Raw genomic sequence first — 8,953 nt, forward strand, 5'->3', positions numbered from 1 at the left:
GGCAGCCGCTGCTGCTTGTGGCTTTGATATTCTCTCATTAGCATAGCAACAGCAAGATGACCATCCGCAAGGGATACAGTAACCCAGGCAACCAGAGCTGGCCGGTCCAACTATGGGAACCAGAGGCACGAACAGAGCTCTCCTCCCAGTCCTCACAGTAATGCTTCAGTACTCACGGCTCTGAGCAAACGAATTTGCGCCCCAAGGGTGTAGCAATGGTTTGCAGTTTTTACCATAAGTGAGAAATACATTAACGTGTACTCGTAGTCATTTTTTGTTTCCTGAATCACATGGGTGACTTTGGTGAATTTTGAATAACGTTAAGTGTCTGCAGCCTCTTCTCAAGGAAACAGAAAGTTATAAATTTGCATGTGATTAAAGAGGAAAAGGTGAAAAAACACAGCGCTGTGTAGATGCTCTTCACTTTTTTTTCAGTAATGAAACTCAGTAGCGCTTTTAATGCCAGCCAAAATCAACTCCGACATCAACTGCCAGCCATCCAAAGTTTGCACATAACCCTTTGTCCTTAAAAGCCACAAAAATGTCTTATGCTAATGAAACCTTATCACCATATTGCACAATTCTGCAAAACCCTGAATTTCCATCAGCCTCCTTTCTCACGACCCGTGCCAATCTTTTTTTGAGTTCCTGTTTTCTCTTAAGCTTGCTGAGCCCCAAGTGACTAAGAGCACATGAAGACTGCGATTATGGTTAATAAAACACAATTTTTAATTGTAGCATGGAGTGAATGATACTTCTTCAGCACCCCGACACCTACAGTGTCTACCAAGGTACATGCTGGCATGAACTGTATGTAAAAGACAGAGCGCTGTGACATCACCTGTTAGACTGTGGTGTCCCAGAGGGTGGCAGATCTGACTGAGAAAGTGAGGGACACCGCATGCTCACAAGGTAAGTAATAAAGATTTTAACCATCACATGCAGCCAGGGCATCTTCAGTCACTCCTGACATTAATTCTCCAAGTCTCTGCAACACTACAGGATAAACCTTCTTCTTGAAGATATATATTTTCTTGTTTTGATGATGGCAGTTGTATAGAGCACCGTCAAACACATCATTCCAAAAACCTTCCATGTGTTTAACTTGGATGAGAGCACATGGTGGCTTGTAAGAAACGGTTCTTCTGAAAGATACCAGTGACATCAGGCTAGAAATAACGCTTTCCTGTTTTAAAGGCTAAAACCCTTGTTAGAAGCTAAAACAATAAAATCACATTGAAACACATTAAAAACAATCATTCAGAACAACTTAATGGATGGTGTCCAGGCTTAATGGTTTGGGATGATGATTTTTTGCAAGTCAACCCAAAAGATATCCTGGTATCTTAAAAAAACAACAACCCAAAAACCAAAACCCAATTCAACCCACAAATTTTGAGAATTTTAGTAGAGAGAAACCAAAGAGCAAAATGCTAACTCGTTTGTAATTTCAGGTCCAGTTCCTGCCACACTCTGTTGCTGCTTTATCAGGATTTGCTTATTGTATCTGTCTTTCTTACTGTTAGAAATGTTGCATTTAAATTACTTGACACATAAAAAAAAACGTTACTCCCTTTAGGTTAGCTCCTCTTCTCAGACACTAGCTAAATGCTAAAGTATCACAACCACAACTTAGGGACAAAAATGCCATTCCGCTTCACTCCAGCCCCTGTGTATAGGACAGGTGTGCTTTAAAAATATAAGGATTAGAACATACATATATATTCATGTTAAAATATAGTAAAAAGTTGTCAGAAAAATAAATACTCAAATGAAGTATTGACACCTGAAAAATCTCCTTAAAGCACAGTAATAATGTATTTTTATTAAGCAGTTTTGTGGTAGTTTTGCGGTGTTTTTTGGCGACTAGGCTCGGCTAGCATTGTTTATGCTAGGCTAAGCTAAACTGGTTTCTTTCTGGCAGTAGCACCGAACATGAACACACTGACAGAAAATAGAAAGGCAGTCTGGTTTTACTCCTTGCACAAATATGAATGAGCCAACTATTCATTCAAAGTCCTCAGCAGTGCACGATTTTTTTTTTTAAAGTGGCTTTTTTTTTTAAAAAATGTCTCTATTTGAGATGAGCTACTTCTCTCTAACAAACATTTGACTCATGTGCTATTTTTACTCTGTTCTCAGAAGACATTTCAGCCAAACAGCTCTTCACATTGAGTGAGACATTGTAACAAGCTCTCCACCCCTGTTCGTACCTTTCCCACCTCAATTGTAGACCGTGCTGCCAGGTGGAACTGTGTCAATCTCTCACTATCATTTGGCATGAAAACCTTGCAGAGTTTTTTTTCAAATGCATATGGTGGAACCTGCACAGACGGATACCTCATGCTGGCAATTTCATTCCACCTGTCAGTGTCTATCCCTTATGCCTGACATGTACAGGCGCACAGTCACGCACACACATATGGGAGAACAGCGGAGGTGGTAGTGCTGTAGTTAATTAGAATGTAACGTATCAAACTGCATTTTCTCAGTACCTCTGTGTGTGTGGGGGGGTTAATTGTGTGGGCAGAGTGACTAGCTGCATAGCTGTTTGTGTTAATTCAACACAGAAACACAGGCTATGTATGGGAGTATCTAATAATAGAGACATGGACAGATTGGAAAATCCTCTGCCCAGGAAGAAGAAAAGTGCTTTAACTACATCTCAGAGTAAGCAAAGAGGCAGCGGGAGGAGAGCAGGAGGAGGAGGAGGGAAAAGTTGAGAAAAACGAAGACGAGGGAGAAAAAGGGTTTGTTTTCCACTCTCTGTTCGTTCTTTGTGATCAAGAAAAAGCAATGCTGTTCAGTTTCTGGATGCCGCTGTGGTGGTATACAAGACTTTTCAGCACCACATTTGCCTCCTTGCTCTTTGTGTGCAGACCCTTCGCAGGCCTCCCAAAGACACAACTCTTTAATGAGCATATTGATCAGTGTTTCTCACACCTTCATTTTCCCCACAGAGAAAGGAAGGAGGAGAAAAGGATACAAGGGGAGGGGGGAGGAGAAAGCGATGAAGAGACGAAAGCTTTAGAAAAGCTTTAGACTCACAAAGTGGGTTTTTTTTCTAAAGACCGCAGGGGAGTCAGCTTTGTGCCTGTAAAATTCAATTTACCTTTTCACAGATGGGCTGTACTGCAGCTGGTATTGAGGTGCACAACTCGTAAACTGCTCTGAATGTGTGTGTGTGTATGCTCCTCGTATTGCATGTGCATTAGTGAATATCCATGTGTGTCTGTGTGTGTGTGCACATGTGCAGGTGTTTGTGTGTTCATGTGTGTGAGCAAAGCAGCAGTGTAAGCCACCCTGGTGTGAACCTGGGCTTTCTCTCGGAGCGCCGTCTCGCTCCGGTCGCTTCTCTGCATCACATTACTTCTCCACCTCCACCCACCCAGCAGCACAGAGAGAACGGGAGGGAAAGAAAAACATTACAAACAAAAACAAGACGAAAAAAAACATCAAAGACAGCCTGTGAGAGCAACTTAAATTGCTGGGATATGAGTTCTTTGTTGACTCGAGGGAGAACAGTCAATACTGTGCAGTTTGGGGGAGGTGGCTCTGTTGTTAACATCCATCCCTGTGTCTCCTGGGTGTGGGGCTGCACTTTAACAAACACTATGTAAGTGATAATAATATGCTATGTCAGCGGAACATCCGGTTCCACTTTGTATGCGACCCAAGTTCTTTCAAGTGACGCTCTGCAGTGACATTTCCTCACAAAATCAATTCCTCTCAGCCAGCCAGACAGCTTGCTTGGCCGCAGAAAACATCTGAAGATTACATGCTTGTTTGCACTGGTAACTCTGCTAGTAAAACTAGTGACAAGATAGGACAAGGAACACTTGTAGATAATGTTTTATTAGATATTGAGTGCATATGCTCTGTAGCGCTGATGTTACAGAGCATATGCACAACCCTAAAATGCTACAGAGCTGGTTAACTGACAATGTTGGAAAAGCCATAGAAAGTAATTTTTCACATTATCTACACAGAAAAAAACAAACATGCATGTTCAACTGCAGTGCTTATTTTTATTGTGTTTATGTGATGTTTGTATTTTGTGCCACATCTTTGTACACAGCAAATTCAAAAGTGTTAAATGTTTTGGTGTTAGTAGTCTTAGAGTTAATTTTACTCTAAGCAGAGTCACATTCTTTTAATGTAACTCTGAGGTGTAAAATGATAGTAGTTAAAATCGAGTGTTAAAAATGAGTGTTTCTATGTCAAATCTGGAGGTGTTACAATGGAAACATTAACTCTTGACCTCTTAACTCTGAACTCCTACAGGGGCTATGACACTAATAGAGTAAATTCACAGACTCCGCCCCCAGCACCATAGGCTCCAATCAAAGCTGAAGTGAAGCCGTTTCAGAACATTTTGCTCTACATATTTGAGTTGTTTGCCATGGTTGGTAAGTCATTTTTTCAAAGATTGTTTCAATTATTATTATGAGCTTTTACTTCTGTGGCTCTTTGGAGTTGAGACAAAGCTGTGTGAAAGGCATTAGCCATGTTGCTCGGTGATAGCATAATATTCTGTTTTAGCTAGCTGAAAGGTATTGTTTGCAGGCAAATATCACAATCTTGAAAAAAGCTTGCATGTGAATTTTCAGTCACATTTTTGGTCAAATACACCTAAAACAATGTCTAGAATGTGAAATGTTGGTATAATGGTGCTACTTGAAGCCTGAAAAGGATCTCCCATAAAAACAAAAACAAAAAAACCGAGCAAACAGCAGTAGCAGACGTCCTACGTGGGTTACTGACCTGGTAGCCTGGCTGCCCCTGGGTGGGTCCGGGATGGGCGTGAGGTTCTGGGGTGCTCCGTCTCTGGGCTGGGACCCGGACCGGGCCTCGGGGGCTTGGGTCCTGGTTGGTGTGTTGCCGGGGTTGTGGCCCAGCCCTGGAACAGGGTGCCGCCGGTGCATCGAGCCACCTGGGGGGCTCTTCAACTGGTGGGGAAGATTGTCACATCTTGCAGGAGCTTTCCTCTCCTCAGGAGCTCCCTCTGCAGGAGGGGGAGATACAGGAGAGGTGGAGGAAGATCTCAGCATGGGTGTTTATTGTCTTATGTAGTCTGGAAGATGAGTGGATGGTGGGGTGGGTGCAGTTTTCTCTGTGGTGGGGTTGGGTGGACTGTCCCGGGCTCTGTGGGGCCGGGAGGCGCTGCTGCACTGGGCCCCGGTCTGGATGGGCCTGGGCCCCCTTTCCCTGGCGGGTCGCGGAGTATGGGGGTGCCTACTGGGGTCAGCGGGGGAGCTGGCCCCAGGGAGGGGTCACTTGCCCCTCCCTTCCTTCCCTCCCCATCTCCAGCTGCCTCCCTCTTCCCGCTCCACCACAACCACCCACACATGCAGGACCTTGGAGTAGGGGTATGTCACCAGGGTGCAGAGGAGGCTACCCCCCCCCCCCCTGTCCCCTTCTGGCTGCCTCTGCCTCAATTTTATCCCACAACTTAGACATTCACATTACTCACACTCTCATTACACATACATATAGGATCTTGGGGGTGGGCACGATACACGGAATCCAAAGTACCATCAGGGTGTACACCTCACCCCTGGCGTCGTTGCCCACCTCTCAATTTTAAATACACGTAGACATTGAGGACCAGCAGGAGGGACCATGCGCTTACCTGCTGCTCTCTGGCAGGTAGCTCCATGCCCTCCTGGGTTTTAAATGCACCTTAGAACACACATGCATCAACACTACAATGAGCGGGTGGAGGGAGGTTTGGAGTCTTCTCTCACCCCCATTCTCTGCGACCTGCTGGAGCGGGGGGGCTAGGACTAGGAGGAGGAGTTGGCCGTCCGACTGCGGTCTGGAGTGTGGGGCCTTCCTGCTGCTGCGGAGTCGGGGCGGTCTGCCTCCCCCCACCGCAGGGAAAAGGGTAACACCACCTGGGTCTGGGTGCAGTTCCCCCCTCCAGGGGCAAGGGTACCTAGACCCGGTTCGTAGAGTACGCTTGGGGAGTGTGATCATGTGTACAGCGTCTCTTTATGTCTGTCTCCACGTTGGTTGAGTGTGGAGTAAGTGCATATGAGAGCATGAGGGTGGGAATGGATGTTTGTATATGTGTGTGCCTGTATTTCTGTGTTTATATGTCAGGTTGGGTGTCAGGCACCACCTCTCTGGGGACATCTCAGGCCCTCCAAGGTTTGGAGTCCTATCTCCCCCTACCACCACTTCCCCTGCCAGTGGCGGACTCCCTCAGACATCGGTGCGTTGGTGGTTCTTTGTGTCCGGGGATGGGCGTCGAGGTACACACCGGCTCACTCCTTGGCAGCCGCTTATCGGGGCCTGGAGCCTGGGGCTCGCTCGGGCCACTTCGGAGGTGGGGTGCCCTTGGCCTCTCGGCCTGGGGCTCGGTCACTCAGGCACGGCTGGCTGCTGGCGGAGCTCACGGGCGCGTCACTGCAACTCCCCCTGGCTTCTGCTCCGCGGCTGCTGAGTGAGCCCTCATCTGGGACTCTCCTCAGCTCTTTCTGGGACAGTGGCACAGCTGCCCCTCTGTTGGTCTTCCTTGGTCTCTTGTGTTCTGGGGGCCTCTGGATGTCTGGAGTTTTGATCTCCTCCATACCTGCTTCATGCCCTGGAGGACGGGGCTGTGGCCCCCCCACACCCTCTAGCAGATCATTACATGAAGGAACCTTTTAAAAACAAGCGCGTCCATGCTCACAGGTGTACACACGGGTGATCACACCCACAAACTACACCCTTTTTGGCTCGTACCTCAAAGCACACTGTGTTCTGTTGATCTTATGTGCCGCACAATAATGTTTAATATTTAGTATTTACTGTCATATTCCCATATATCATTGTGATGTTGTTTATTCTATTACTCTTGTTCTCTTCTGCTTGTTTTCTTTTTTCTTTCTCAGCAGGTGATCCAGGTGATCGATATATGCATTTTTTTTCTGCCCATTCTGTTGGTTTTTGTCTTTTGCCCTTCTCCCCCGTCCCTCTTCTCAGCTGTTTCTCTTTCCCTCTTTCTTTCTCCCCTTCTTTCCCCCAGTCAAGTCTGTCCCGTATTCAGTAAGTGAAAATAAAATAAACAATAAAAGGTGAATCAAATGGACCATTACGGCAAGGCTGGGATGGTCAATTTGGTAAAGTAAATCCGTTGGGCATCTTTCTTTGCCTTTAGACAACAATTCTGATGGCAAAAGAGCCAAACGGGACAGGCAAAAAAAAAAAAAAAAAAAAAGTAGCAGACGTCCTGACTGGATTCTACGTTAGCATAGATCCCTCCAGAGTTTTGTGCACACGGTTTAGGTAAAAATGAAAAAGGTTGAGGTTTTACATTTACATTTCAGTATTACCTGTTGTCTGTGTCCTTGTCTTTTGGGAAAATACTTTACACAAGTAATGGCTCAAAGAGGATTTTTTTTTTCTGTGCTGCAATTGTTTACTGGATTATTTGTGCCATTAATTAGTGTCAACTAATTTTTTTTCAATCTCCACACAGGATATGCTTGTGAGGTTTGAATGTGGGGGAGAGAAGAAGTGCGTTGAAGTTCCACAAAGGGATGAATGAAGGACATGCATATTGTATTGAAGAAATAAGTGATGAGAATGCTGTTATTTGCATTTACCATGTCAGACCTTTTGATAAACAAAATTCTAATGAAAGTGAGAACATGTATACTGTTACTACGGTGGCCCCTAGAGACAAAGCACGTACAAACTCCAAAACACATGCAAATTCCAAAACACATGCAAACTCCAAAACACATGCAAATTCCAAAACTCGTACAAATTCCAAAACACTTGCAAACTAAAAAACACTTGCAAATTCCAAAACACTTGCAAACTCCAAAACACTTGCAAAACCCAAAACACTTGCAAACTAAAAAACACATGCAAATTCCAAAACAGGTACAAATTCCAAAACACTTGCAAACTCCAAAACACATGCAAATTCCAAAACAGGTACAAATTCCAAAACACGTACAAATTCCAAAACACGTACAAATTCCAAAACACTTGCAAAATCTAAAACGCTTGCAAACTAAAAAACACATGCAAATTCCAAAACACGTACAAATTCCAAAACACGTACAAATTCCAAAACACTTGCAAAATCCAAAACACTTGCAAACTAAAAAACACATGCAAATTCCAAAACACGTACAAATTCCAAAACACTTGCAAACTCAAAAACACATGCAAATTCCAAAACACAACGGAAGTGCTCCAGGACGCTAGGGGCAGTGTTGAGCTCGATTTGCAAAATAAACGGCAAGTTTGTCTGTATGGGACGGTCTAGTCTCCGTCGCGCTTCCCAGGTTGCCTAGCAACCATGATACTAACCGCTGAAAACGTGTCATACAACTTGGTTTGACAGAAATGAGGGAGAACATATTTTGTTCATTTGTTTGTTTGTTTCTACAAGAGCTTTGTGTGATTTGATAAGTATCTGAGGCTGAGACCACAGGACAGTAAAACATGATTTTTGGGCTTCATTTCTGTACTGAACAGTTATTTCAAGATTAATTAGTAAATAAGAATTAGCTGATGTTGTTCATGAGACTAAAGTCATATCACTTTGGTAATGTAAATATAATATGGCCAATATTATAGTTATTATATTAATCATTATTAGCTATTACAGCAGTGAACATGAACTCTGTGTCAAATACTGAGCTTCAGTACAGATTCAAGTTGCAGTTATTTATATGTCTTATCACCTTAAATCTTCACTCAAAGACAAGTATCTTTGACAGTGCATATATAGGTGTATCATATATAAGAGACAAATGTTGTTCCTTCATGTTGGCATTACTAAATTTGGCTCATTGCTTACATATATTTATAAAAAGAAAATGTACAAGCTGTGATAACTGTTTCTGATAAAATGAAGAGTAGACCGATATATGAAATATTCCTTTATTGGGTGAGAAAATCAGACCATGTCATAACTGCTTTAAGTCATACAGAATAGATATCAGAGCCT

The sequence above is a fragment of the Rhamphochromis longiceps genome, linkage group LG5 (genome assembly GCF_057381845.1).
Source record: "Rhamphochromis longiceps isolate RC_006_pf linkage group LG5, R_longiceps_female_GT1.1, whole genome shotgun sequence".
NCBI classification, from domain to species: domain Eukaryota; kingdom Metazoa; phylum Chordata; class Actinopteri; order Cichliformes; family Cichlidae; genus Rhamphochromis; species Rhamphochromis longiceps.